Source organism: Chelonia mydas, chromosome 17, assembly GCF_015237465.2.
Source record: "Chelonia mydas isolate rCheMyd1 chromosome 17, rCheMyd1.pri.v2, whole genome shotgun sequence".
Classification (NCBI taxonomy): Eukaryota; Metazoa; Chordata; order Testudines; family Cheloniidae; genus Chelonia; species Chelonia mydas.
In genome coordinates this window covers 18,362,840-18,390,488 of record NC_051257.2, presented here as the reverse complement: position 1 = coordinate 18,390,488, position 27,649 = coordinate 18,362,840, and the positions used below count along the sequence as shown (strand labels likewise).

Below are 27,649 nucleotides of genomic sequence, written 5' to 3'. Positions count from 1 at the left end.
CCTCTGATAGTGTGGCTGATGTTATTAGGCCCTGTGATGGTGTCCCCTGAATAGATATGTGGAATAGATACATACACATTGTAAGGAGAGTGATCACTTTAGATTAGCTATTACCAGCAGGAGAGTGGGGTGGGGGGAGAGAAAACCTTTTGTAGTGATAAACACCCATTTTTTCATGGTCTGTGTGTATAAAAACATCTTCTGTATTTTCCACAGTACGCATCCGATGAAGTGAGCTGTAGCTCACGAAAGCTTATGCTCAAATAAATTGTTTAGTCTCTAAGGTGCCACAAGTACTTCTTTTCTTTTTGCGAATACAGACTAACACGGCTGTTACTCTGAAACCTGTCATGAATAGTTTAGACACTCATACAAGCAAAGTATCCAGTCCTCTAGCTAAAAAAGTTGTAGAAGAATAGAAATTAATGAAATCTTAAGGAGACATTGTCAAGGTTGGCAAGCCCGAAACTTGAACCATCTTAATTTGTTCTTCATTTCTTGATCATAACTATTTAGACATCAGGGCTGCAAAGTCCATTTATTGGAAAAACTAGTTGTGCGCTAGGTGCAACAATACAATAATTACGGAAGATTTTCCCACATTTGTGGCATACACAGGAATGTCTCAGGAGAGGCTGGGCTTATTGCAAAATTCAATACCATACACTGAATTATTCTTGTAAGAGACTGATACCACATGGATAAACTTGTGATCCCAAAACCTTCTGGGTAAGACAAATTTGTGGCCCACCAGCCACAATAGGTTCTAAGTAACCAATAAAAGGAGATTTAAGATTACAAAGAGAAAAATATTGGAGGTTCCATTAAAATTACAGGATGCCAATCTCTCAGACCAAATATTCTTTTGTTGTCTAACAATTCCCCACAACTTTGAAGCCTAAAATTGCCAAGATTAAAAGCAACAGAAACCGAACAATAAAGGTGTTATACTGGGAACCAGTCTGTGCAGGGGATTCAGAGCCCATTACCTCCAGGTTCACTAATTCAAATCTGGCTACTAAACTTTTAGTCAAGGGTATCCAAAATGTACCACTGTTCAACGGCCTATGCAAAATGAGTTGGAGTCTCAGGACACTTTTTCATTTGAGAAACATCGAGAAACGAGCTCAATCAGAGACATGGAGCTAAACTAATTCCACCCCATGGTTGGTCACACCAAGTTAGGGCAGATTGGAGAGGTAATATGGGGTGTTTTCTATTACCCATTCTACACTTGTTTTGTGCTTAGCTAAATGACCATCTCTCCAGAGCTGTCCATGAACCTTTCACCAACATTACATTCACTTTTGAAATGGGGGAACACAAGGAAAAGAAAGCATTATACTCTTAAATGTAAGCCTTGTTAAAAAGGAATCCTCAAATATCAACATCAAATATTTCTTTTATGCTCTATCAGAAATACATCACACAAACTACACAAGGTTAATTTGGTATTCACTGTAACATTAAACAAATTCATGATGAATTTGTTTGGTATTAATGTGACAATTATGAAGTTCCACTAGAATATCATTGTATTAGGCTTTAATATTTTTTCCTTTAATTTTTATTTAACATGTTAAAAACAGAGAAAGCAACGGTATATTCCCTTGGTACTCAAAGCGTGCCGGCCAGTTGCAGCCCTCACTGACCCACTAGAACACTGAGCAGATCATACACACTCATTGGCACGCGCGCAAACAAAAATCCCCTTTTGTAATAAAGGACTGCAACCAGTATTTCTAGCTCCCTGCCCAGAAGCACTATGTGCGAGCACCTGACTCTTCTGGAATTAGATGGCTTTTTTACTGCTCTGTCTGGGAAGAGAGTTCTCAGAAAGGGGACGCTACCTATGTATTCAGAACACTGCAAGAGGACTCCCCAGCCCACCCACAGTTAAACATTTCCAGAGAAGGGTGAAAGAAGCTGAGAACTTCAAGCAGAGAAGACCCTGCATTACCAAGAATCTCCAATCTGCTTCTCTCCCAGCTCCTTCCCTTCCCCCTAGCAATGAGTGAAACAGGAGGGTGGAAGGGAGAAGTTAGAGGAAAGAATCTATGGTGAGAATGTGCACAGATACTAGATTTGGTGGAGACTGGAGAGAGATAACAGGTGGGTGGGGAGGATGTATGAAGAACAATTTAATTTTGGGCGCTGCAGGAGAGATAAGGGAAGGAGAATCAGAACCTGCATCTCTAAAAAGAAGTCCTGAAAAGGAGTTGCACCTGATTAAGGGAAACTGAAAAAGAAAATGTTTCTTACAGCAGCTAAGATATCTGCATTATATGTTTGACATGTTTCTGCAGCCTACTAACTATGCCAGCAGAAATATACTGACCGCTTGCTGATAAGATGTGGGGAGAAGAGAGAGAATAAGGTTTAAACTATGACAGTTCTCACCAGTCCTGCAACAGGAGACGAGTGGGGGGGGGGTCTATTACACTGTGAAGAATCAAATATTTTAGATTAGCTAAAAAACTGCTTTGTATGTTTGGCACGTTTCTCCAGGCATGCAGCAAAATAGTGAAGGGAAACACACAATTTGCAATTTCATCCAAAACAAAGACATCTTGATAGAAAAAACAGTTACCTTCTCATAACTCCTGTTCTTTGAGATGTGTTGTTCATGTCCATTCCAATCAGGTGTGTGAGCGCACCACGTGCACGACACCAGAAAGATTTTTCCCCTAGCAGCATCCATAGGGTTGGCCTGGGCGCCCCCTGGAGTCGCTCCTTCATGGCACCCTATATAGGGCCCTGCTGACCCAACTCAACCTGCCCTCAGTTCCAGTTGACAAAGGGGCAGGAGGGTGGGCATTGGAATGGACATGAACAACACATCTCAAAGAACAACAGTTAAGAGAAGGTGAGTAATCGTTTTTTCTTCAAGCGCTTGTTCACATCAATTCCAATCAGGTGACCCAAAGCCCAAGTTCAGGAGGTGGGGTCGGAGTCATCCACTATTTGGAGCACTGGTCTTCCAAAGGCTGCAACATCTCTGGCCTGCTGGGTGATTCCGTAGTAAAAGTGTGTACGGAGGTCCAGGTCGCTGCTCTGCAGATTTCCTGGGTGGGAACCTGTGCCAGGAATGCCGTTGAGGCCTGAACCCTGATTGAGTGCGCAGTGATCAAAGGAGCAGGCACCCTTGCCAGATTGTAGCACTCACGGATGCAGGACGTGACCACGTCGAAATCCATTAAGAGGAGAAAGGAAGACCTTTCATTCCATCCACAACTGCCACGAATAACTGTACAGACTTTCAGAACGGCTTCGTTCTCTCAATGTACAAGGCTAGCGCTCTGCAGACATCCCATGAGTGAAGCCTCCGCTCCCTGCTGCTCGAGTACGGCTTAGGGTAGAACACAGGGAGGAAGATGTCCTGGCTGATGTGAAACTGGGAGACAACCTTTGGGAGAAAAGCCAAGCGAGGCCTGAGCTGAACCTTGTCCTTACGGAACACAGTGTAAGGGGGCTCTGATGTTAGTGCCCTGAGCTCAGACACCCTCCTAGCTGAGATTATCGCTACCAGAAACACCATCTTATATGAGAGAGAGAGCAGGGAGCACGTTGCCAAAGGCTCAAATGGTAGCCCCATGAGTCTGGATAGGACCAAACTGAGGTCCCAAGCCGGGAAAGGCTGTCAGACCTGTGGGTATAGCCTGTCGAGACCTTTAAGGACATGGCTGACCAACAGGCTGGCAAAGACTGAGTGTTCCTCTGCGCCTGAGTGGAAGGCAGAGATGGCAGCCAAGTGAACCCTTACGGATGACACAGACAGTCCCTGATGCTTGAGGTGGAGAGATAGTCCAGTATAAGTGGCACTGAGGCAAGCGTCGGGGACGGAAGGTGCTGCGCCGACCAGATTGAAAATCTCTTCCACTTGGCAAGGCAGGTAGCTCTCGTGGAAGGTTTCCTGCTGCCAAGGAGAACCAGTCTTACTTGATCAGAGCAAGAAAGCTCCACTGGGTTCAGCCATGGAGCTTCCACGCTGTGAGGTGGAGTGACTAAAGGTTTGGATGTTAGAGACAGCTGTGATCCTGAGTTAGTAAGACCGGAAAGAACAGCAAGGTGACTGGAGCTTCCACGGACATTTCCAGGAAAGATGTGTTCCAGTGCTGGCAGGCCAAGCTGGAGCTATCAATATCACTGTAGCTTCTTCCCTCCGTATCTTGAGGAGCACCTTGTAAACGAGAGGGATGGGCAGGAACGTATAGAGGAGACGGCCTCCCCATGGAAGGAGGAAAGTGTTCACAATGGAGCCTGGGCTGTGATTCAGGAAGGAGCAAAACTGCTGACACTTCCTGTGGTGTCATGTGGCAAACAGGTCCATCTGGAGAAAGCCCCACTGATGGAAGATTGAGTTCATGATGTCCGGACGAAGGGACCACTGGTGGCCATGGAACGACCTGCTGAGATAATCCGCCAACTCATTCTGTACTCCAGGAAGGTACGATGCTTGCAGGTGTATCGAGTACTCTACACTGAAGTCCCACAGCATGAGGGCTTCCTGGCACAGGGGAGAGGAGCATGCACCCCCGTTTGTTGATATAAAACATCGCTGTGGTGTTGTGTGTCATGACTGATGCACATCTCCCTGTTAGGTGGGCTCAGAAAATCTGACATGCCAGGCGTGCCACTCTCAGCTCTCGGATATTGATGTGCAGAGCGAGAGCCGCCTGAGACCAGAGGCCGTGTGTTCTGAGGTAACCCAAATGTGCCTCCCCAGCCCAAGTCTGACGCATCTGTCACTAGCGAGAGGGATGGCTGATGGGTGGTGAAGGAGACCCACCACATACTACCTGCGGGTCGAGCCACCACAGGAGGAAGTTGAGTACCGGGTGAGGCAGAGTTACAATCCTGTCCAAACTGTCCCGGGCTGGCCGATATACTGACACTAGTCATGACTGAAAAGGTTGAAGTTTGAGTATGACATGCTGTACTACATGTGTTCAAGCAGCCATGTGTCCTAGAAGTTTCAGGCAGTTCCATGCTGTGGTGGTGGGGAACTGCCTAAGACCTCAAGTGACACTGTCGAGGGCTCAAAATCTCACTTCGGGAAGGAATGTCCTGGCCCGTGTCAAGTCCAGTACCGTCCCTACAAATTCCATCCTCTGCACCAGGGACAGCTTTGATTTCCCCTCGTTCAATAGCAGGCCCAGCTCGTCAAAAGACGCTCTTATGAAGGCGAGTTACATCTCTACTTGAGCCCTGGATCGACCCTTGATCAGCCAGTCATCGAGGTACAGGAACACCTGTACCAGTCACCTGCGCAGGAACGCAGCCACAACTGCCACACACTTAGTGAATACCCGAGGTGCCGCTGACAGGCCGAACTGTGAACTCATAGTGGGCGTTGTTCATCACAAACCTGAGGTATTTTCTGTGGGACAGAGTTATCGCTATGTGAAAGTAGGTGTCCTTCAATTCAAGGGTAGCATACCAGTCTCCTGGATCCAGTGAGGGGATGATGGAGGCCAAAGAAAACCACGTGGAATTTGAGTTTCTTCACAAACGTATTGAGATCTCATAGATCTTGGATGGGCCTATTATTTGCTGACACCAAACAGGGAATTTAAACTTTAACTGCAACAAGTATTGTACTTCATACACTGCTTTTGGATGGTAAGAAAAGAATTTATGCAGTACCCAAAGCATAAGGCAAAGGGAGAATACACACAAAAGAGCAACAATGTAGCTCAATTTTACATCAATGAGACGTAGTACTCACCCTTTAAAAAAAAAAAAAAAAAAGCCATTGTGGCATCTGACTCCCACGTTGACACCAGCTCAAAGAAGCCTGTGCCACAAACAGAGAGCAACGCATCAACAGATCTAGAAACAGGAGCACAAAGCCAGCAGCTCTTCCAAAGAAGCCAGTGACAGCAGCAGCAAAATACTGATAGAGATGCAGAGGAGACAGCAATGGGTCCATTAGTACTTGGGGAAAGAGCACTGTGATAGTCCCTATAGTTCCAACTGTTCCTGCTTTTGGATCGGCACCTTGGGTCCCAAACTCTCAGAGGCTGTTCTTGGGTCAGTAAGGATAAGGGAGCCAGAGGACTCAATAGGTTTGACTTACAAGCTTCTTTTCTTGTTTAGTAAAAATAGGACAGTTCACATGAACAGTTCTTAATCTGACATAGTTGTAAAATGCTAGTGAGGGTCTACGCTAGCACTGCCACCGTTGGCAGCTGGCAGTGGAGCTGCACTGGTAGTAAAATTTCAAAAAAGTATTCAGCATAAGCAAGGCAGGATTCATTTCCAGAGTTATTAACAAGAATTCACTTTTGTCCATCCCCACCCCCTCCAACCCCACCTTTTACTGCAATCTGTTGTAAAAGCTGTAGAAGCTAACTTGTAAGTAACTACTTCCACATACACCTCTACCCCAATATAACACAAATTCAGCTATAACATGGTAAAGCAGCGCTCGGGGGGGAAGGGGGGGGTGTGCTGCGCACTCCAGCAGATCAGCGCATCTGGCTCCGACATGCTGCTCTGAGCAGCACGTTAAGGGTGCCGGGCTGGGCCCGAGGGGTTGGATAAGGGACAGAGGGTCTTGGTAGGCAGTCAGGGGACAGGGGGGGTTGGATAGTTCGGAGGTTCTGGGGGCAGGGCGGTCAGGGGACGGGGCGGGGGTTGGATGGGTCAGAGGTTCTGAGGGGTCAGTCAGGGGGCGGGAAGTGACTATTAATAACAGAAATGCTCAAGGCCAAAGCAAGTTTGATGTAACGCAGCTTCATCTATTATGCGGTAAGATTTTTTGGCTCCCAAGGACCGTGTTATATCAGGGTAGAGGTGTACTGTTATTTTGCTTTGCATAGTCCTCTGATCCAATGGTTCAGGTGTGAATTAAGATTCAGCAGAGAAGCTGAGTTCAAGGTTTGTGTGTTAGGAATACACAATCAGACATAGCAACAACACAGTCTCTACTGCTTCCCCATAGCCTTTCATCTACTCTCTCCATGAAGTCACCAACAGCAGTGCTCACAATCCTTTGCCATGCATGTCTAGGACAGCCTCTAGCATTCTCCCATTTTATCCTGCATTTCCTCAAATCCTTGGAACCACTGAGTTTTCATCATGCCTAGATTATCTCTCTCAGAACTCCTTCTCCTTGTCAGTCTCTACTCACATCCAATTGTCACCCCAACTCCACTCATAACAGATCTAATGCCACACTGCTACAGAGGCCGCAAGCCACCAGGGTCTCGTTCACCTCATTGTTGTCCCAGCATAAATGAATTAGTTTCCTTTAACTATTTAGCAATCTAGGAATCACTTGGAACATTTTGCTAAAATACTGGTTGAATTAAGTGCTCATTGCATCTATGCCTCTGCTTTTCTGCCAGCATTCCTTCAAAGAATTTTATTTTTAAATTTCTTTTTAAGGAGTTTGTCTGTACTGGAGCGCATTCATGCAATGAAGCCAACACACACTATTCTCTCTCAGCCACACATGACCCCCACCCCATTTCGTTTATATGCACAGCAACTAAGGTGTCTGTCATTGCATTTTATTTCACTTCATTTCAACAGAAACATATGTCCATGAAGAAATGGTAGTTTGGTTCTCATCTTCTGTAACAAGTCACATCAATTCTTCTTTTATTCTTCAAGTCCAACCTAGACCATGACAACTCCTGTGACTGTCAGGACTTATGGCTCAACTGACTTCCCACACATTAAATAACTGCCTCTCTCCCCTAAAAAGTGAATGTTAAAAGCAGCCTCCACAGCAGCACCAATATGTAGCCAACTTAACACCAGAGGTTTAAATCAAGGGGGAAAAGTCCCAACAGGAAACTTAAAGGTCCTGAAAACTATGAGATTTCACTCCCACTTTATTTAGCACTTACAAAATAAACAAAATATTTAGTAGTTCTACAGTGCTAAGACCTTTGTTTCCCTACCCCTGTTTTATATATATTTATTTTTATAATTTTATATATATATATATATATATATATATATATATATAACCGAGACCCAGACAGTTTAAGTGATTTGCTCAAGGCTGCACAGCAAGTAGTAGCTAGAAACTTGGATTAGAATAAAGGAAATTCCTGATTCCTAGCCCCATACTCAATTCACCGATCCATACTACTTCTACCTGAGGACTTGCTACATGATAGCATGTAATCAAGTAATCACACACTAAATGTGGTTAATCACTTGGAAAGAAAAAACCCCACACAATTTAAAAGTTGTCACTCTCATAGTAACTGATGGCAAATCAAATCACACCTCTTTCTGCTAAATAATAGGCAACCGTCAACCCACTGGATCATGGCAAAGGCTGCCCTAGACCTACCATTCCCCTTTTATACCATTGAGACAGAGTCCAAATGCCAGACCGAATCCAGATGCTCAGTTGTATGGTTGTATCTTCTGCCAGAGAGCAACAGATGAGAACTGCTGCAGACTGCCTAACACCTCAGTAAGGACACGTTTCTGCCAGGGTGATGCCCCTTAGCCTTACTTCAAATGAGGAATGCCCACAAGGCAGTGGGGGCTTGGGTTTTAAGTCACCCTATACTTGTCTTATTCTGAAGGTTGCAACACTGGTATTTTATAGGAGCTACCCCGCCATGAGTAGCCCCAGTATATTCACACCAGGCCCTCCAGTCAGATGCAGTTTACGGTCATACCCAGAACCATGCCAAATAAAAATAAATAAAATAGGAGAATCAACAGACCCCTGAGGTCCCTTCTAACCCTGTAATTCTAAAACCAACTGCTAGGTGTCAACTAAGGTTTTGTTCAGCCAAGTTGCACAAAATAAGCTGTACAGTATCTGCCTGACATACTATCATACTAAGCTGATCAACAGTTGACCAGTTTGAAAAGCAAGATATTATAATTAGGGCTCTGTGTCTGTCATGGAGGTAACGGATTCCATGACTTTCTGCAACCTCTGCAGCAGCTGGTGTAGTTGGCTCTTGCTTGCACCGGCCGCTATTTAGGCAGCCCCAAGCAGCTGGCCCCGGGGACCACCCAAGCACGGACCTGTGCGGTTGGCCCCAGGGACTGTCTGAGCAGTGGCCCCAGGAGCAACAGTGCGAGTTGGTGCCGCTGGCCTCGATGGTCCCCAGCAGCTGGTGCCACTGGCCCCCAGCTTCCAACCCCATAGTAGCGGCTCCCCACGAGCAGCGCCCCTCCCCACCCCCCAGCTAAGATTTAATCAAGGGTACATAAAACAAGTCATGGACAGGTCATGGGCCATGAATTTCTGTTTATTGCCCATGACCTGTCAATGACCTTTTGCTAAAAATACCTGTGATTAAATCATATCCTTAATTATGATCACAATAGCATCTATCCTAATAATTAAATTGTTCCTCTTCTAAGGGGTCACTGTGTCAGTATAGAATATAACAGAACAATGACTATAATCATTGCATATTTGATTCCACATGAGACACTTTCTCTTTTGTCCTTCTTCCTGTGAGTACAAGATGGCATCACTCAGGAAGCAGCACTGTCACATGGGAAGTGCATCGCTAATGACTGCTAGCACTGGGATCACAAGCACTGCTAGCATCATGCAATGATCACAGAAATAGGCATTGAAAAAAAAAAAAAAACAAGGCCTCTTTTGACAACTACAGATTATGAATTTTTGATCAGTGCATAACACATCCAAATCAGCTCAGCTGAAAGAAAATTTCAATGAATAAGAATTTAATAAGGTTTTATGTTTTTATATTTTGGAACAGTCAATCAATTTAACTGAGTTAATATACTATGCTGTCATTAGTTAGAACTTGCTCTCAGCCAGGTGGCATAGCAGCACTGCTCTCAGGTGAGAGTTTTATTTACATTTTATAATATTCCTTCACTAAATTCTGATAGTGTTTTATTTGCTATTAATATCTGGAAATGTGGATTCTGGGCACCAGTGGGTTACATTAAATAATTCATAGGGCCTCAGCTCAAAGTAAAACGTAATCTTAAAGGCATGGGTTAAATTTAAAAAAAAAAAAATGTTCAAGCCTTTAAATGATGTAACAGAACTTAGCTAAAAGTATTTAGTTACTCCTCTTCTTCAACCTAAGCTTTACTAATAAATGAGGTATGACCATGCTGTGAGCAAAACCCATACTACAACACAGACCAGGATTTATAACTCACTATGCATTTTGCTACGAGTAAGTCAATACACACAAACACAGAATCTTGTTTAAATCAGAATTCTGAGTGTTCAGAACTTCTGAAAAATATCCATATGTATTTCTTTAAATTAAAAGCTCATTTGCAGACATTAATGTACGTAATTTCGAAAACATTAATGCAAATCCATAGCACATTAAACTCCCAACTGGAACACCCAAATTTCACAATTAACTTGCCTTGGATAAAGAAGAGAACTTCACTTCTTCTTTGGAAGACAGTTATCATGGGACTATGCATGAAGGAGAACAGCCATCTGGCCTGAAAGTTGTCATCACAACCATTACCACTGTCCACTGGCATCCAAAGGAGATTATGACTAATAAAACTGCACCTATTAAAAACTTCTTTCCTGAAAATATCCTGTGCCCAACAGATAATACAAATAAGTATCTGAAAAAGAAACCTAAAAAAAATGTTTCTCTAATTACATTCCAATAAAGTAACTCTTCTGGGAGAAGAAAAAAGACTAGGGAATTCTGAATTTGAGCTGACATGTCACATTATCTTTCATTTCCCCCTACTATGCTGAAGTATTGTAGAAACATCATAGTAGATCACAGTGTGTGGTCTTATTATATATATCACAGCACATATGGTTTGGAAGGATGGAGCTGGAGTTTTAACTTGGAATTTCCTTGTTTTTGTTAGTTTAAAAACATTAAAGACGGACTTGCACATTAGGGGAAATGTGCAAGTATATCTTACTTTAAAATTCGATCAAGTTACCCTCTCTAATAATTTTAACAGATTTCCCTTGCCACTTTTACAAGTTACTAAAAGACGTGTTTAAATACAGGTTAGTCATCTCTTAGCTCATCTCTTCTTCCTGAAGTCAAGTCATATGGCTGGATTCCTGATATACCCGATATAATGACAGGCTGATGTCAAATGCAGGGTGATGAGTTCATTGCAGGACTCTGCAGAGTAAACTGGATAGTGAGCTTGTATTCACAAACACAAATATCTACAACAACAGTGAGAGCAGAAGAAAATTACTGGCAAATTATAATCGCTCTTCATATAAATAGTTTAAACTGGAGGGGTTTTTTGGCAGGGTGTTTTCAGAGAGGGTCCTTGACTCTGAAATTTGCTTCCTCCTTTGGACTGATAGAGCCAGAGTTTGTTGACTTTTGGGGCATGCTGCAAGGCTTAGACAGACATTTTCCCAGGCTTGGAAAAGGGGGATGATTGTTGATATCAATCCAGTTTGTATTTATTTTTGTAACATTGTTTGTATGTTAAATTATTTAGAAATTAAAATAACTATAGAAATAACTATGATATAAACAAGCAAGCATTTTCCTTATTCAGGTTTTATCCTACTTAAAGTCTCTCTTAAAACAAAAAGCCTCTCTTAGACCTATTCGTGTTCATATCCAAACCCGTAAGAATGAACAAGTTATATGACAATATGTTCATTTGGAACATTAACAATATATGCCTATCGTTATACTACCAATACTGGGTGTTATGAATTTTAGACAAATTGTCAGATTTTGAAACCTTTGGGAGATTTTTGCAGTCCTCTAAGCACCAGTTTGACCTAAAACTGAAATACATCTGTTGGAATATAGAGTGCAGTTTCTAATTAAGTGTTCCCAAAAACAATGTGGATATTTTGTTCAGCTCATTTTTTGTGACATGAAACAGAAAAAAGTTTAGTACATGTGCATTCACACAGAGGCAAGCCCTATGGTCACAGTGTGCATATCATTAGAGTATATTAAGAATAATATGCAGCAAATATTATGGAGCTTTGAAAGCTAATACAGAGCCAGAGTTTGCATATTCTGTTTAGGGTTCTTAATATAGATTGACAGTTTAGCATGCAATTCACTGAACACTTGTTAATGTACATTAGCAATAATATTGATTACATAATAAGAAATTCTGATGAAGGCAATGCCCAAAGTTCTCTTAAAATTCAGGACAACTTGGCACATTAGTGTATTCATTACTGTACAGCATTTTTAACATTAAAATAAAAACATACTTTAGAATTTCTCTCACTCTACACCCTGTCCACTCTGGGAGTGGCACTGAATTAGATGTAACAGGTGTAGAAAGCACCGTTCTGCTCCATAGTAAAAATATGGCTAAACAACTTCCAACTCTTCAAACATCTTAATTCAAGAATTTGTCAACTTTTACTGCAAGGAATAGCAGTGGAACTATATAAACCACACTAAAAGGAGATTTGTAATCAAAACAACAGATTTAACTACAGTGACACTGCCAACCCTACTATAATAGTCACTGAAAAGTCCAAAATTTTGGCCAAAGACATTATATTTCAGTATCTTGCACTTACAGCATTAAAAACAATTCTGCAAAGACAGTATGTTTACAATCTTTCAGTAAAGAATGCAGCTGTCTCAATCAATGCAGATTGTCTGCTAATTACTGCAGTTTCACAAGCTGAGGGAACAAATTACTTCATCCCTTCCCCCTCACACACAGCAAAAGATATTCTATCAGATGCAGGTTTTTAGTGGTAGCCGTGTTAGTCTGTATCAGCAAAAACGAGGAGTCCTCGTGGCATCTTAGAGACTAACAAATTTATTTGGGCATAAGCTTTCATGGGCTAAAATCCACTTCATCAGACGCCTGGAGTGGAAAATACAGTAGAAAGATATAGAGAGAGAGTACATGAAAAGATGGGGTCACCCACAGTACAGTGATTTTTGCTTTGGTGGTGATAGTCGGGAGAGCAAGTTGCCCCTCTATTAAGGATCCTTTTTGTTTTTCATCCCTTGAAAGGCACTGTGCCAAACAGTGATTTCCAAACAAGGAAGCTGGATTGAAATCTCTTTGGAGACAAACAGTACCACTTTTATGGGTTTTCTGCTGGGTGACCTAGGTCACTGGTTCTCAACCAGGGGCACATGTACCCCTGGGGGTACATCAACTCATCTAGATATTTGCTTAGTTTTACAACAGGCTAGCGAAGTCAGTACAAACTAAAATTTCATACAGACAATGACTTGTTTATACTGCTCTATATACACCATACACTGAAATGTAATTACAATATTTATATTCCTATTTGATTTATTTTATAATTATATGGTAAAAATGAGAAAGTAAGCAATTTTCAGTAATAGCGTGCTGTGACACTTGTATTTTTATGTCTGATTTTGTAAGTAAGTAGTTTTTAAGTGAGGTGAAACTTGGGGGAACGCAAGATAAAATCAGACTCCTCAAAGGGGTACAGTACTTTGGAAAGGTTTAGAGCCACTGACCTAGGTGAAGGGAAAGATGTAATTTTCCTGGATTGTATGTAATGGGTACCAAATTCACACAATACCATCCAGCCCATTTTGAATACAGATACATTTCTTTTGTGGAAATTTCATTTCCATGACTTAGAGCCAGCATTTTTAAGAGTACATGATGAAACCAATCACAAAGGAAAAATAAAAAGCAAAGAAGGAAACATTTTCCCATATGCTTTTTGGGATCCTCTTTTTTCCTAATTGAGATATTCCATAGATGTTAAAAAGGAAAATAAAAAAGCTAAAGCTAACCTCAAGGGCATTCAACATTTCAACCTCTTCTTGCAATAAAGAGGATGATTGAACCTTGAGAGAAGGCATGTCAGAAAAAACAGAGTAAGGGGAACTTTACCCAAAACTCTTCAGCCAAAAGCAGCATCCAAAGGTTTGACCTATGGTAGCATGTGAACAGTGCAATTTTCAGTTGATCACTCTGAAACCAATATCATCTTCTCTCCCCCTTATGCACTTTTTGAGGCCTCACATTGATTATTAATGACTAGATTACTCCTTACCATCTGTCCTATGAGACTCATTGTCCTTGAGCGCACACCCTTCTCCCCTATCCCAGGTCTGGAGACTTCCCCCCCTCCCACCCTAAAAAAACAAAAAACAATAGATGAGAGTCTATTTTAAAATTTCCATTATTCAGTTGGAAGTTGTGGACAGGCAGGAGGCCTTTGGATGCTAGGAACAAGTGTGCCCTTGCGGAGAGCAATCAGAACGGAGCTCCGTAAAGTCTGAAGCCTAGTGGTATAAAAGTTAGACCAGAATGTCCATAAGTTTAAAATGGAATCAGCTGTAAATTAAATCAATGAGAAAACTCTTAGTCCACACACAAATATGCATGCAGAGTTACTAAATATCTTGATTTAGGAGTTTTTTCTTCCACCCACCTTACTTTAGGATGCTCCTTGAATATAAAGGAAAAACGTCCTATCTGAAGAACACCTAGGGATTTTTAAGGATGAGATGCTGCTGGCATGACTTGGATATCCAACTCTTGAGTTTTATGGCATCCTGCACACCACAGCTTTCTGCAGTGAGTGGAACTCTCATGTGATTTTTGACAATATATATAAATTGCTATGATCATAAAGAAACATGACTCCTCTTATGTAAAGGTATCTAAGCAAAACTAAAGGTGCCAATGTTACTTTTAAAATATTTTAGGCTCTTTGTAATCTTTGCTGCTGTTCAGAGAATCCAACATTCAATATAAAAAAAGTATATGAGTTTAGTTCTTTTGAGTGTGAAGACAGTCTTTCAAATGTGCAGCTACACTGTAAAGACAGCTGTGCAGAAAGCTCTGTAGCTACACAGTGTGTCCACAGAAATGGTGTGAACTTTTCAAAGACAGGAATCGAATAGAACATTCAGCTGAAACCTGACTAATATTTTTAAAAACTAGTTCTAATTCTGTTAAGTGATACTCATGCCACTCTGCAATGAATCTGCATGAGAGTGAAAACAGAATCTGTCCTACTATTTTTTATGTTCAGGCCTCTTTCCTCCTCCTCCCTGCTCCTTCCAATTTATCCAGAATGAGCTCTCCCTTGGTCCACCAGCTACCCAAGTTTAGCTTTTATTCCACACTATCTAGACCAGAATAAGAACAGTGGTCTCCATCCTTGTTATTTTTGATACATACTAGATCATGCCTTACCCTCCAGCCTGAAGGATGAGCAGTTGGCTCCATTGTTTAAATGATACACAAATGACCAAGCAGAACATACCGCAGCAAGTGCTGCACTTTACTACTGGACATTTAGATGTTATTGCTGCAATATCCAGCCACTTCCTAGGCCTTAGGAATCTGGGCCCAGCCTTTTACACCCCAGGGAATCTTCACCAAAGTTCATACTTGAACCTGCGCTGTTCACTTGGCTCCCTGATGATGTAATGTTTGAATAACCTCTTTTCCCACGTCAAGATTGAGGCCCAGTAGTAGGACAATGTGAGAAAGCTTGTACTGCTGCTGACTTGCTGTACTTGTGCAGTGGCTAAAGGGAGAACTTCAGACTCCAGTGCAATCAAGCTAACACGTCTCAGGAGAATTCACAGATTCATAAATATTAAGGTCAGAAGGGACCACTATGATCATCTAGTCTGACCTCCTGCACAACGCAGGCCACAGAATCTCACCCACCCACTCCTGCGAAAAACCTCTCACCTATGTCTGAGCTATTGAAGTCCTCAAATCATGGTTTAAAGACTTCAAGGAGCAGAGAATCCTCCAGCAAGTGACCTATGCCCCATGATACAGCGGAAGGCAAAAAACCTCCAGGGCCTCTTCCAATCTGCCCTGGAAGAAAATTCCTTCCCGACCCCAAATATGGCGATCAGCTAAACCCTGAGCATATGGGCAAGATTCACCAGCCAGATACCCAGGAAAGAATTCTCTGTAGTAACTCAGATCCCACCCCATCTAACATCCCATCACAATCCATTGGGCCTATTTACCATGAATATTTAAGGATCAATTAATTGCCAAAATCATGTTATCCCATCATACAACCTCCTCCATAAACTTATCGAGTTTAATCTTAAAGCCAGATAGGTCTTTTGCCCCCACTGCTTCCCTTGGAAGGCTATTCCAAAACTTCACGCCTCTGAATTAAATTCACTCTAGAACAAAATAATTTAAAAAGATGAATTATTGCATTAAAAGTTATTTGAGGTACAGCAGCAAGCTTAGCATTATTTATAAACCCTCAGAACTGCAGTATTTTCAACGATATTTCAAATTACTAAAGACTTGGTTAAATATGAATGAATCTTAAATTTAAAAAGTACAAGATTTAAAGAGTGTTCAGAATTCTGCAGACTTTGGATGAAAATGTAAAAAGAACTTGCCAAACTTCTCCCAACTTCTGTCAACTTGCTGTCTACTGCGCAGTGCGTGTCACTGCGTAGAAGTTCTATTGCAGCATATACTTTAAATATAGAAAATACTGTGGAAAAAAGATTCAATGCTATACATTATGGGATTGGTTTACTTTGTAATGGCACCACTGCTAACTTACAAAACCCATATAGAAACGTTTACATGTTTGATTTGGTTTCTCTGTCTCCTCCCATACTTTGTAGGTTGTCAAGGTTCTTAGGCCTGATTGTGTTTATACAGTTTGCTCTGTGTAAGGGTGATTCTACCCTAGGAGCTTTCCAATGTTAGAAGATATGCTTCAGAGAAGCACAATTCCTTCCCTGCTTCCCCCTTGCCCAGGAAGAGGAGTGGGAGGGTTCAATCAATAGCAAATTAATATTGGGATTACTAGCCTCACATCCCCCCGGAACCAGCTTAAGTGCACTGCTCAGTGCACAAGAGGTAGAGCCACAGCTCAACCCACTCCTCACCTGCCTGCTCAAGGGGAGTGTAATAGGCACTTAATACCTGCTTACCCTCTCCATAAGCAACTGGCCACAAGGTGGGAAGGCTATGAAGGCACATGATGGGAAAGGCTTCCCTCCTCCTTACATCTCTATGTTGAAGTGTAGATCGGAATAAAATCTGACCCTTAGCTGAAAATTCCTTTGGGCAGGGACCAAATCTGCCTCTATATTTGTACTGTGCCTATGCATAATGGGCCCAATTCTGTTTAAGAAACCATCATGAGGTATCCTCACCATGGTCAGCCAAAATGAAGCGACAAAATTCCACTCAGATTCACCAGCATGTACTCCCACTCACCATGCCTCAGAGAAAAGCACAGCAATATCTAGCGTTGAGTCCATTATGTAAAATAAGTCTGAACCATCTAGGTTAGTGAATCTGAGGTAATACTCCACCACTTATTTACTGTATCTCCAAAGCATTTCAGATTCTAAGCTGAATATATTTCACACAGTACCAAAACTTTTAAATATCCACAGGAAGATTTCATTTTTATAGGCAATAAACATTAAATCTAAAGGACTGGAACATAAAAAGTGTTTTAATATCATATAAATCACCTTTCCCTAGACAGAATAAATCTTTGAAGGTTTTAAGGACTGCAATATAAATTTTATGGCAAATTATCTACATAGAAATTATCTGCATGAGATGCACTTTCACTTCCCTTGCTCATTTACATAGTGCTGACACTCTTTTCAATCACAACATCCAATCCAATTTGGAAAGTCCAAAACACAATGCATAGGAATACTAGCTAAATGCTGAACACCTCCCGCCTTACATGATGTGGATTCTTCTAAATGCCATTCTCTTTATCAATACTGAACTTTACTTTGCAGAGGTAACATAGCTAACATATGAAACTAAGGCTCAAAAAACAAGAACAAAAACACCTCCTGGTTTTACCTCTCACATAGGCTATACTGCTAGCTCTAGTAACAATACAGAGCTTGTTTTAGTCAATTAATAATCAGCCTCATAAAACAATCACCAAAAGATAGAATCAAATGCACTGAAAGCCTCTTCTTCCGAAACAATAGCCAATACTCTTCAACTTTTCTAAACTAGATGATACTCCTTGAGTAACTGCTAGTAGGGTAGTTGGCAGAGGCACATCAGAGTCAGGACTCCTGAGTTAGATTCTCAAATTTGGAACTTACGGAGAGCAAGTCACTTACAGCCACATTTTCTGAAATGGCCCCTAGTTTTTAGTATCTCAGATTTTAGCCTGTAATTGTGGTTGGCCACACAGACACGCCAGGTATTCAGAGGTGCTAAGCACTCACAGCCCTTGTTGACTACAGATGGGAGGGAGGGGGTTGTTAGCACTTCTGAAAATTAGATTTCCAGGTATCTCAAATTGGGTACCAGTGGTCATTTCTGAAAGTTCTCATCATAGCTGCTCTGTGGCTGTCTCCTCATCTGTAAAATGGAAATACTGACATCAATCTTTATTGATTCATCTCTGTAAAGCACTTCAAGATCCTCAGCGAGTAGGTGCAATATGACTGCAGTGCACTGTTATTATATTCGCAAAAAGAAAAGGAGTACTTGTGGCACCTTAGAGACTAACAAATATATTTGAGCATAAGCTTTCGTGAGCTACAGCTCACTTCATCAGATGCTCAAATAAATTTGTTAGTCTCTAAGGTGCCACAAGTACTCCTTTTCTTTTTGCGAATACAGACTAACACGGCTGCTACTCTGAAACCTGTTATTATATTGTATATTTTTCTGTTGCTTTGGGGGAAATTTTGAAAGGTGCTGAGTGATCTCAATTTATTGCCTTGTAGGAGGTGCTCAGTACCTCAGAGATTCCCTCCCTTTATGGAGAGTATAGTAAAATTAGATAGCAACAAGCACTAAAATACCTAAAAAAAAAAATGTAAGTGTCAGGAATACAAAAAGGCTTTTAAAATATTTCCACTGTATATTTTCATCATCATCAAACTTTCACATTATTAACTAAACTAAGGCAGAGGTAAGACAAAAACAAATTTCCAAGTAATGAAATTAGTTGTCAATCTTCTTCTTAAGCTTCCATTACTTGTTTTAAAACTTTTTGTAGATAATCAAGTTTTATCAAGCTATTCTTCATGACCTCCTCTCTTCCTCTCCCCCTGCCCCTTCAACCAATTATTGCAATAGTGGGATTTAAAAAGTGACCATCTGTGCACACAGATTATGGTAGCACGTGCACAAAGCTTTATGTCAGACGTGCCCAAGAAGTTGTGGAGTTTTTTTAAACTCTCTTACTGTAAAACCAATCTGTTGAGGAAAGAAAAACTTGGATGAATCCTCATGGCCAACAAAAAAAGTTCTAGGGTAATTTGCAAAACACTTGTTTTTGGATAGGATAAGTTATTTATTTCCATTTAATGAAGCAGTAAAATGCAGGTTTAACACCTTTTAACGTAACCTTTCACAAGCTTCTATTACTTGTCATGAACAGTCTTTTAATCTAGAGACAGACTTATCATTGTGTGTTGAAATGCCAGGTTATTCCTGATATACATACATCCATCTCTCTCTCTCCCCCCCTGCTTCAGTCTTGTACAATCCCCAGAAACTATTATGGACATTAATTACCGCTACACCAGTGGATCTCAACCTGCAGCCCAATCAGCACAGAGCTGATATAGTATATATATATTGTGTGGATGAGGCCCATATAACACAGAGAGCTGCATATGCGGCCCAATGGTAAACAGGTTGAGAACCACTGCCCTAAACAGTAAGGCCAAAAATTATCACTGTGCCAAGAAATGCTTTAACAAAACAGAGACAGAAAAGGAAAACAGGCTTTTTAGATTGTGCATTATATACTTTTCTATGTAGATTTTAATCACTGAAAATGTGAACAGTGACCAAGAAGTATTATTGCTCTCAACTGTCCTCCACCTCCAATCTGCTGCTACCCCATTATCTGCTAAGGACTGGGGCAATATGTAGTCCACCTACTGTTCCAAGGAAAATGACAAGTTTGCAGCCCTCCCTCCCCCATAGTCTTGTGTGGTTTTTTTGTAGTGTTTGAAGTCTGAACATATCTTTAACAGGCTGGACCATTGAAATTTTAGAACTAAGTGATTAAACATAAAAAGAAAAGGAGTACTTGTGGCACCTTGAGACTAATTTCAGTGTAGCAGCCGTGTTAGTCTGTATTCGCAAAAAGAAAAGAAGTTCTTGTGGCACCTTAGAGACTAACCAATTTATCTGAGCATAAGCTTTCGTGAGCTACAGCTCACTTCATCAAAATTTTCCACTGAATGCATCCAATGAAGTGAGCTGTAGCTCACAAAAGCTTATGCTCAAATAAGTTGGTTAGTCTCTAAGGTGCCACAAGTACTCCTTTTCTTTTTGCGAATACAGACTAACACGGCTGCTATTCTGAAACCTGATTAAACATAGTTGCTTGATGCTAGGTTTAGTTCAAAGGAGACTGGAGGCTACTGTGCCCAACTCTCTAAGCAAGAAAATGACATGTATAACATAAGGATGAATATGAAGGAAAGAAATGAAAGGTGGGAATTTTTCTGAATAGGAAAGTCAGAGTCAAACAGATGTATTTTTCCCCAACACATCTCTGAAAAATATTGCGCCCTTAACTCAGAGCAGCCCAACTATTGCACTTTATAGGACGCTGATCTATGGATTAGCGGATTATAAACTCCCAGACTAGACATCCATCCCAGCCTGCAGTCATTCCATCATTCACAGCAGATGTTCCCACTGAAAAGCCTAAACAAGAAAATAAAGAATAACGGGGGGGTTGGTGGGGAAAGTAGCCACCATGCAACCAGTAAACAGAGGAATTCAAATGGGAAGGAGAGGGGAAAAAGCCAGTTACGAATGTATTTCTTGCCAACAATGCCTGCTTCTTTTGAGGCTGGGATGGCATTTCCAAGAAAACTATCCTTGAATTAGATTAAGTTTCTGGTACTGTCTACCACCCAAAGAATCCAGTTAAAGGCACCTAAATAAAAAAGTTTACATTCCTCTTAAAAACAAAACAAAGGAGGGAGAGAGGCTGGGTAAATGAGCCAAAAGTAGATGGGAGCCTGTCAACAGCTACCCACTGAAGGTTTGGCCCTAAAATCCAGCAAAGTTAAAAAGGATGCTTGTAAATGGAACATGCTCATGGCAACCATTTAGTTTAATTTAATTCCATGACCCCCATGTTCAATCTACAACCACATTACCTCTGAAAAAGCAGCAAGTTAGCCTAGAACACATGTTGAGAGGAAGACAAAAGTTTACTTCTAACACACTGAAGGTCCTTTGTGGAAAGGTATGTAATCCAAAGCCTACATCAGAAGGCCTTCCTAGGTGATACTAACAAGTCCCTGGCACTTACTGTCAGACTGAAGTGAGTCCAGAAAACTATAATCAGAAGCCTCAGATTCATCTGTAAAACAAACTCCTTTGTTTCTGGATACAGGTCAGCTCTAGAGTCAGGGGCTAAATCTGAAAGTCAATCAAGGGCTGCTCTGGCTACGAAAACAGAACACATGGCAACACGTATATGGACATGTAAAAAAAGGCATGCATTTTCATAGAAGACCATCTCAAGAGACACTGGCTTCCACTGGAAGCTTCATTTGAGGAAGATCTAGCCAGGATTCCCAATTATTCCTGGGCAACATTTAAGTCTTGTTTAGCTTGGCTAGAAATGCAAGTCTATCAATCCTTCCACCACATGATGTATAGGGAGCAGACTATTTTATTGTCCATTTCAAACAACTGCAATAAATCTTCCCCAGATATACTGGTGGAAGAGGAAAAAACCAAAACATTTTCATTTTTCAAAAAGAAAAGGAGTACTAGTGGCACCTTAGAGAAAGCTTATGCTGAAATAAATTTGTTAGTCTCTAAGGTGCCACTAGTACTCCTTTTCTTTTTGCTAATACAGACTAACACGGCTGTTACTCTGAAACCTGTCATTTTTCAAAGTAATTTAAGTTCCCCACCTCCATCATCAAGAAGATAACCTCCTCTACCTCCAAAGAAAAGCCAAGATAGAATATCTTTTAGGAATTAATCACTAATTAGGACCACAAGAAAGAGCAAGAGGTCTACCAAAAAGACTTCAACTCAAGTGTCCCAAATATTTCCACAATCACAACCAACACTATCCTCTGCCATGTTTTAAAAAAACTAGTTGGTCTGCCTTGCTCTCTTACACCTTTCCTGCACAAATTTTCCTCCCAGCAGTTCCCCCTTTCATGTTTGCCATCTTATCTAGAAGCCTCCAGTTTCAGATGGCTCTCACACCATGCCTCCACCTTATAATTGTTTGTGAACAGAGCAATAATCACCTTCAATCTACCTTGTCGATATAACCAAGTGGATAGATTCCTCTTTGAAGTGTTAGTTTTACACCTACAGTAGGTCTAGACTGGTTGAAACCCCTTAGGCTTCCTTAGTAGTACAATTTCTTTCCAATTTCTTTCATGGGAACTATCTTTAAGTGATCTATTCTCATTAAGATACTACTATTACAGAATACTCTACGATCCTTGATAAAGATAAAGAAATATTGGTTTTATTCTGGTTACACTGAAAATTTTTATTGCATTATCTCAGCTCAATTATTTATAGAAGGCACTGGTTGTTGGCCTTTTCACATCATTTTTACTGAAACAAGAAAAAGCTTAAAATAAAAAGGGAAGTTTACATATAAAAATTATATGAATTTCTATAGCATCTGGAAGATTGAGACAACAGCAGGTACAGAAAATAGACAGTTATCAAAAATGTAAAGAAATTAAAGATTTGCTATTTTCAATACACTTGGTCACGTTAACTGAAACATAGCAATTCTCCACTAAGTATCCTTTTAGATACTGTTGTAAGCTATTTCTATAGAAATAACATATTCCAAGATTTAAAGGGCAGGCCCCAGGGTTCTCATTATTTCATGCAGAGAATTTTGAAGCAGTTACAAATGAAAATCCTCTTCTGTCTCTGTTGCCGTCAAAGGAACTTTAACTCTGGCTGACAAATGGGTCTTCCCCCTTCTTATTTTTAAATGAATCTCACTGTCTTTCTGGATGCAGAACATGAGTGCAGCAAACAATGTCTCAGGCTAGCATTCCTGAATAGATGGAATCTGTCATTTTTGGTTGCATGTATAAATTGAGAACTGGAGCTCATCACTTCACATTAAACATACATAAGTTGGTTTGCTTACTGTCACTAATTACTGTGATCTTTGCATATATTTGATATTGTTTTGGTATAAAAATATGGTAATTTTTTTTTGTCAGAGACCAAAGTTGAAACCATTAGCAACAGTTGTATAATCTGTGTTCTAACACAGCACAGGCTAATCACTTGAACGGACAGAGTTTGCTGTACATGAAGGAAATGAAAGTCTTGGACACCCAGTATCAGACCACTTGCTCAAATTGCCACTTCCTTCCATTTTTAATAAAAGCAGTTTATAAATGTATGTCTGGCATCTTTCCTAGAGAAAAAGTTACAGTAGTTATCTTTCCATGCTCCCTATTCACCCTGCCCTTGCCCCACCCCCAACCTTACTTTCCTATTTTTTCAATACCCATTTTTTCATGTTCTCTGTGTATATATATCTTCCTACTGTATTTTCCACTGCACGCATCTGATGAAGTAGGTTTTAGCCCACGAAAGCTTATGCTCAAATAAATTTGTTAGTCTCTAAGGTGCCACAAGTACTCCTGTTCTTTTTCCTATTAGAGAAAGAGAAACTGGCTGGTGACCAATGTTTGCATGTTCTAGCTCCATTTCTGTAGCAGTTTGATTTCAAAAAGTACTGCTGTTATTGAGTACCTCCATATATGGATGCCCAATTTGAGACATATGGGAAAGGTTCAAATTTCAGAAGGTAAGTGATCAGCACTTTCTGAAAGTCAGACCTTTTTCAATATGCTTCAGGTTGACATACAACAAACAAGGCACCAGAATCACTGGTCACTTTTGAAAATTTAGATCAATGATTCTGTAGGTTTTGATCAAGAGTTATTGAATTAAAATTAATCTCACCTTTGAACAGTTCAGGTTTTGTTTTCTTTCCAATACAGTAATACTGGATACATTAACACTCTTTCAACAGAATAAAATTGCTTAATAACCAAATCCTCATCAAAATTAATTAGTAATTGATTTGGTGTTACTGAACTTCAGGGAAGACTATGCAACTTAAAACACCAGAACAAAAGAGAATATCTGCTTACATGATGTGTCTAGTGTTTTTAATTACAAATCCATCTCCGTTTGTATAAAAAACAGTATTGTCTCTTTCTTAAGTAATATTGAAGTTAATATAAAAAAAGCTTAAACTTACCTAAATGCATTGCAGCTGCCATTTTACAAGGCTCAGAGGAAAGTAGGCCGTGTCTTATCTGCTTTTGCACTATTCCTGCCATACCCCTCCCATACTTCTTAGCAGAACACATTCCACAATTGCTGCCCTGACTGGGAGCATGGGGAGAAGAGAAAACATGTATCTTGCTGTTTGTACACAAACCTAGTGAGGTCAGATGAGATTCAAGCTCAAGCAGCAGGAAAGAGGTTTTCAATGTGGATAAGGAGAGACATAGCAGCTGTCAGAGGTGCAGAACTAGCCTGCTGAGAAGGCGAAGTGCATAGCAGAAGATAAGACACCCTCAACTTTGCACTAAATCCTGCAAGATAGTAACTGCTACATAAGATCAGAGCTTTTCACAGCAAAGATGAAATTTACATACATAAAGCCTTAAAGAATATATCATTACAATTCAAAAAGCAAATATTAGCTGATACACATTTATCTATCCATACTGCCTCTGTCAGAAAAGGCTGCAGTTTTCGTCAATTACCACTCCTCCTGATCTTCCATGGAGAAAACATTAATCTACCTAGGTTTCAGAGTAGCAGCTGTGTTAGTCTGTATCTGCAAAAAGAAAAGGAGTACTTGTGGCACCTTAGAGACTACCCAATTTATTTTTATAATCTACCTAGTGTCCCTATCCAATACATTCAAGAAACTAAATGCAAATGTAGTCTCTATACCTTAAAAAAAAAAAAAAAAAAAACACTGTTCTTTAATGCCTCATGCTTCATACACTAGTGTAAAAGTGTGTTAAGTTTAAACTATAGAGGATTTATTTTAAAAAGGGCAAAAGGAAAGTTGGGAAACCTGTTTATATTTTGTCTTTACACACAATCTTGTGTGTTAGCAAGCCAGCAATAGTAATGAAAGTGACTTGTCACAAACAGCTCAGGGCTGCCAGCAATGAAAATTAATGGGAAGGCGAGGATTTTCTTTTGATGCTGGAAAGACTCCAGTAAAAACTGGTTTGTACATGGGAACATGGTGTCAAACTAAAAGAGAATCAGCTTGTCTGACTTGTGGTTTTCTTGACAACATTCATCTTCTTTTGGCCTGATACAGAGCAATTAGTGCTTGTCAGCTGAATCATGTGTTATTAGGATCATTCAGGCACTTTTTAATTATGGTTTGCTAAACAGTCAGTAAATGAGATCTCAAGTAACCAACTTTCCACTTCCTTTTCAGAGGACTCTAGACTGCCTCTTCTTCTATTGCCTTTTTAAAAAAAAGATTGGTTATTTCCACATACAGATATCTAGAACATTCTTCCACCAAACCAAGGATTAAATGTTGTAGCCTAAAATCTTATTTCCATCTTTTTATCAGACATCTTCTGAGTAACTACAATTCTAAGGTGCCAGAAGTCCTCCTTTTCTTTTTACGGATACAGACTAACACGGCTGCTACTCTGAAACCTACAATTATTTTTAAAACCTTCTATATAAACATGGTAAATCACTTCATATGCAAAGAAGTATTTTAAAAGTGTTCAAAGAGCTGCCTCATAAGTTTGTAATGCCACAGTATTCTCAAGACTAACAAATCTTCCTATTTTACCCTCCCCTCCACCAGTACTTTTAAAATTTTCATAGATGTCATTTATGAGACTGTTCCTTGGTTTTATCTAAAATTCCTCCCCATCTAAAACAGTTCCTTATCACTATTTTTTCCACTGAAATGAAAGCTAAAACCAAGAATGAAGAGAGACTGTAATTGAAGTTTCTTCTATGGGTATGGCTACCCTACAAGCACTTCAGCAGCATAGCTGCAGCACCGCAGCTACACCGCTGTAACACAGACACTTCCGACAGCAATAGAAGGGGTTCTGCATTGCTGTAGTAAATCCACCCTCTCACGAGGCAGTAGCCAGGTGACGGAAGAACTCTTCCACAGACCTGGTGGTATCTATACTGAGGCTTAGGTCAGTTTAACTACGTCTCTCTGGGTGTGAATTTTTCATACCCTTGAGCAACATGGCTAGGTCAACCTAAGTTTTAGGTGTAGATCAGGTCCAATACTACAGATAAGAATAGTTTTATTTATTTATTTATTTTAAAGTCTTAAGCAGAGGTGACCAAGATACCTTTTTGGTGTTAAATTTGGGTTCAGAACGCTTTGTTTAGAATTATTCTATTACTTCATCCATTTTTGAGGTCTCTCCATTCCTTTACCAGGGGATTTTTCAGATTTCCATATTGGTGTTTCCTCCTAGGGTTGCCAACCCTCTAGGATTGGCCTGGAACCTCCAGGAATTAAAGATTAATCTTTAATTAAAGATTAGGTCATGTGATTAAATCTCCAGGAATACATCCAACCAAAACTGGCCACCCTATTTCCTCCCCCCTGCAAACGTTGGCCAGCATAACTTGCAAACTATTCTTGATATACCATCTGCTCCTTCACAAGGCCAGTCAGAGGCTTGTGAAGTATTAGGGATGGGGAAATGAAGGTCCCATTCAAAAAACACCCACTGATATCTGTGGGAGCCCATGAACCACTTCATTTTTAGTTATAAATTGTGCTTCTCCACTGCAAATGCAAAAGCAGCAGCTTCAAAAGGAATACATATTTCAGAATGTTTCATAACAGATGGAGTAAATATTTAACATGCACATCAATTTTAGCAGACTTCAAAAAGTCACTCCTAAAATGAATGCTGTTCAAGGATCTATTTATCAATTCCCAGGAGTGTATCTAGTGAAGGATCCTTGAAAATTTCTCTTTTTAGGAAGACTCTTGAAGTTTTGCAGCAGCAACAAGAGAATGGAACAAATAGTCACATGAAAACCATGTCTATCACTAGCACCTTATTTAACAGGAAAAAGTCTACATGAGTAAAAGCAGGAAACGTTTTAGGAACGGGGCGAGACAAAGTCAGTTCCCTACAACTGAAGTTAATGACATTCTTTTAATAAACGTTTTGCTGTAAATTAGAAAGTCAATTAAGTGCATGAAGGTCAAGGATTTTGTATACTTAAATTTACAGTAAACAAAAAAGGAAAATAGTTTTCTGGAGGGATTTTAATTAAATAATTTGGTGTGTTTTCATTTTGCTTGTTTCAGTATATTGTTCTTGCATTCCATTAGGAAGAATCTTTCCAGACTACCACTCTGGAATATTGTGAAGAATTAAGGGAACTCATCACCTCTGACAGAGTCCAAATGAACAAGACATAGTCCCAGATCATCGTCATTTGCAGTTTCATTAAATATTATAGCAATATAACGGTTGAAAAAGGCAACACTTACCAAAAAGTTTATTTCATTTAAGTAATGTTATGGCAACTTAGAAACTAACAGAATACTATAAAATGATATTAGGCCACACCAGCACTATTTTCTTATAAAACACCTTATTTACTGCTCACATCTATTAAACTGAGAGAATGGAATTATAATTTGCAACTCTGATGATTCCTTCCCCCCATGCCCAAAGTCCTAATGTAGATAATA

General features: G+C 40.3%; 1 protein-coding gene across 13 annotated transcripts in view; it reads right to left on the bottom strand.

Moving 5' to 3' along the window:
• The window catches only part of CUX1 (cut like homeobox 1), a 382,370-nt gene that overhangs the window by 316,628 nt on the left and 38,093 nt on the right, over window positions 1–27,649 (bottom strand). Inside the window, exon 1 of one of the 13 annotated variants that reach the window (XM_043531061.1) lies at window positions 8,916–8,923. The exons of the other annotated variants lie outside the window; for them this stretch is intronic. The gene's annotated coding sequence lies outside the window, so the exon portion shown is untranslated. Of the gene's footprint in view, window positions 1–8,915; window positions 8,924–27,649 lie in introns of those variants that run through there. 13 annotated transcript variants of the gene reach the window in all.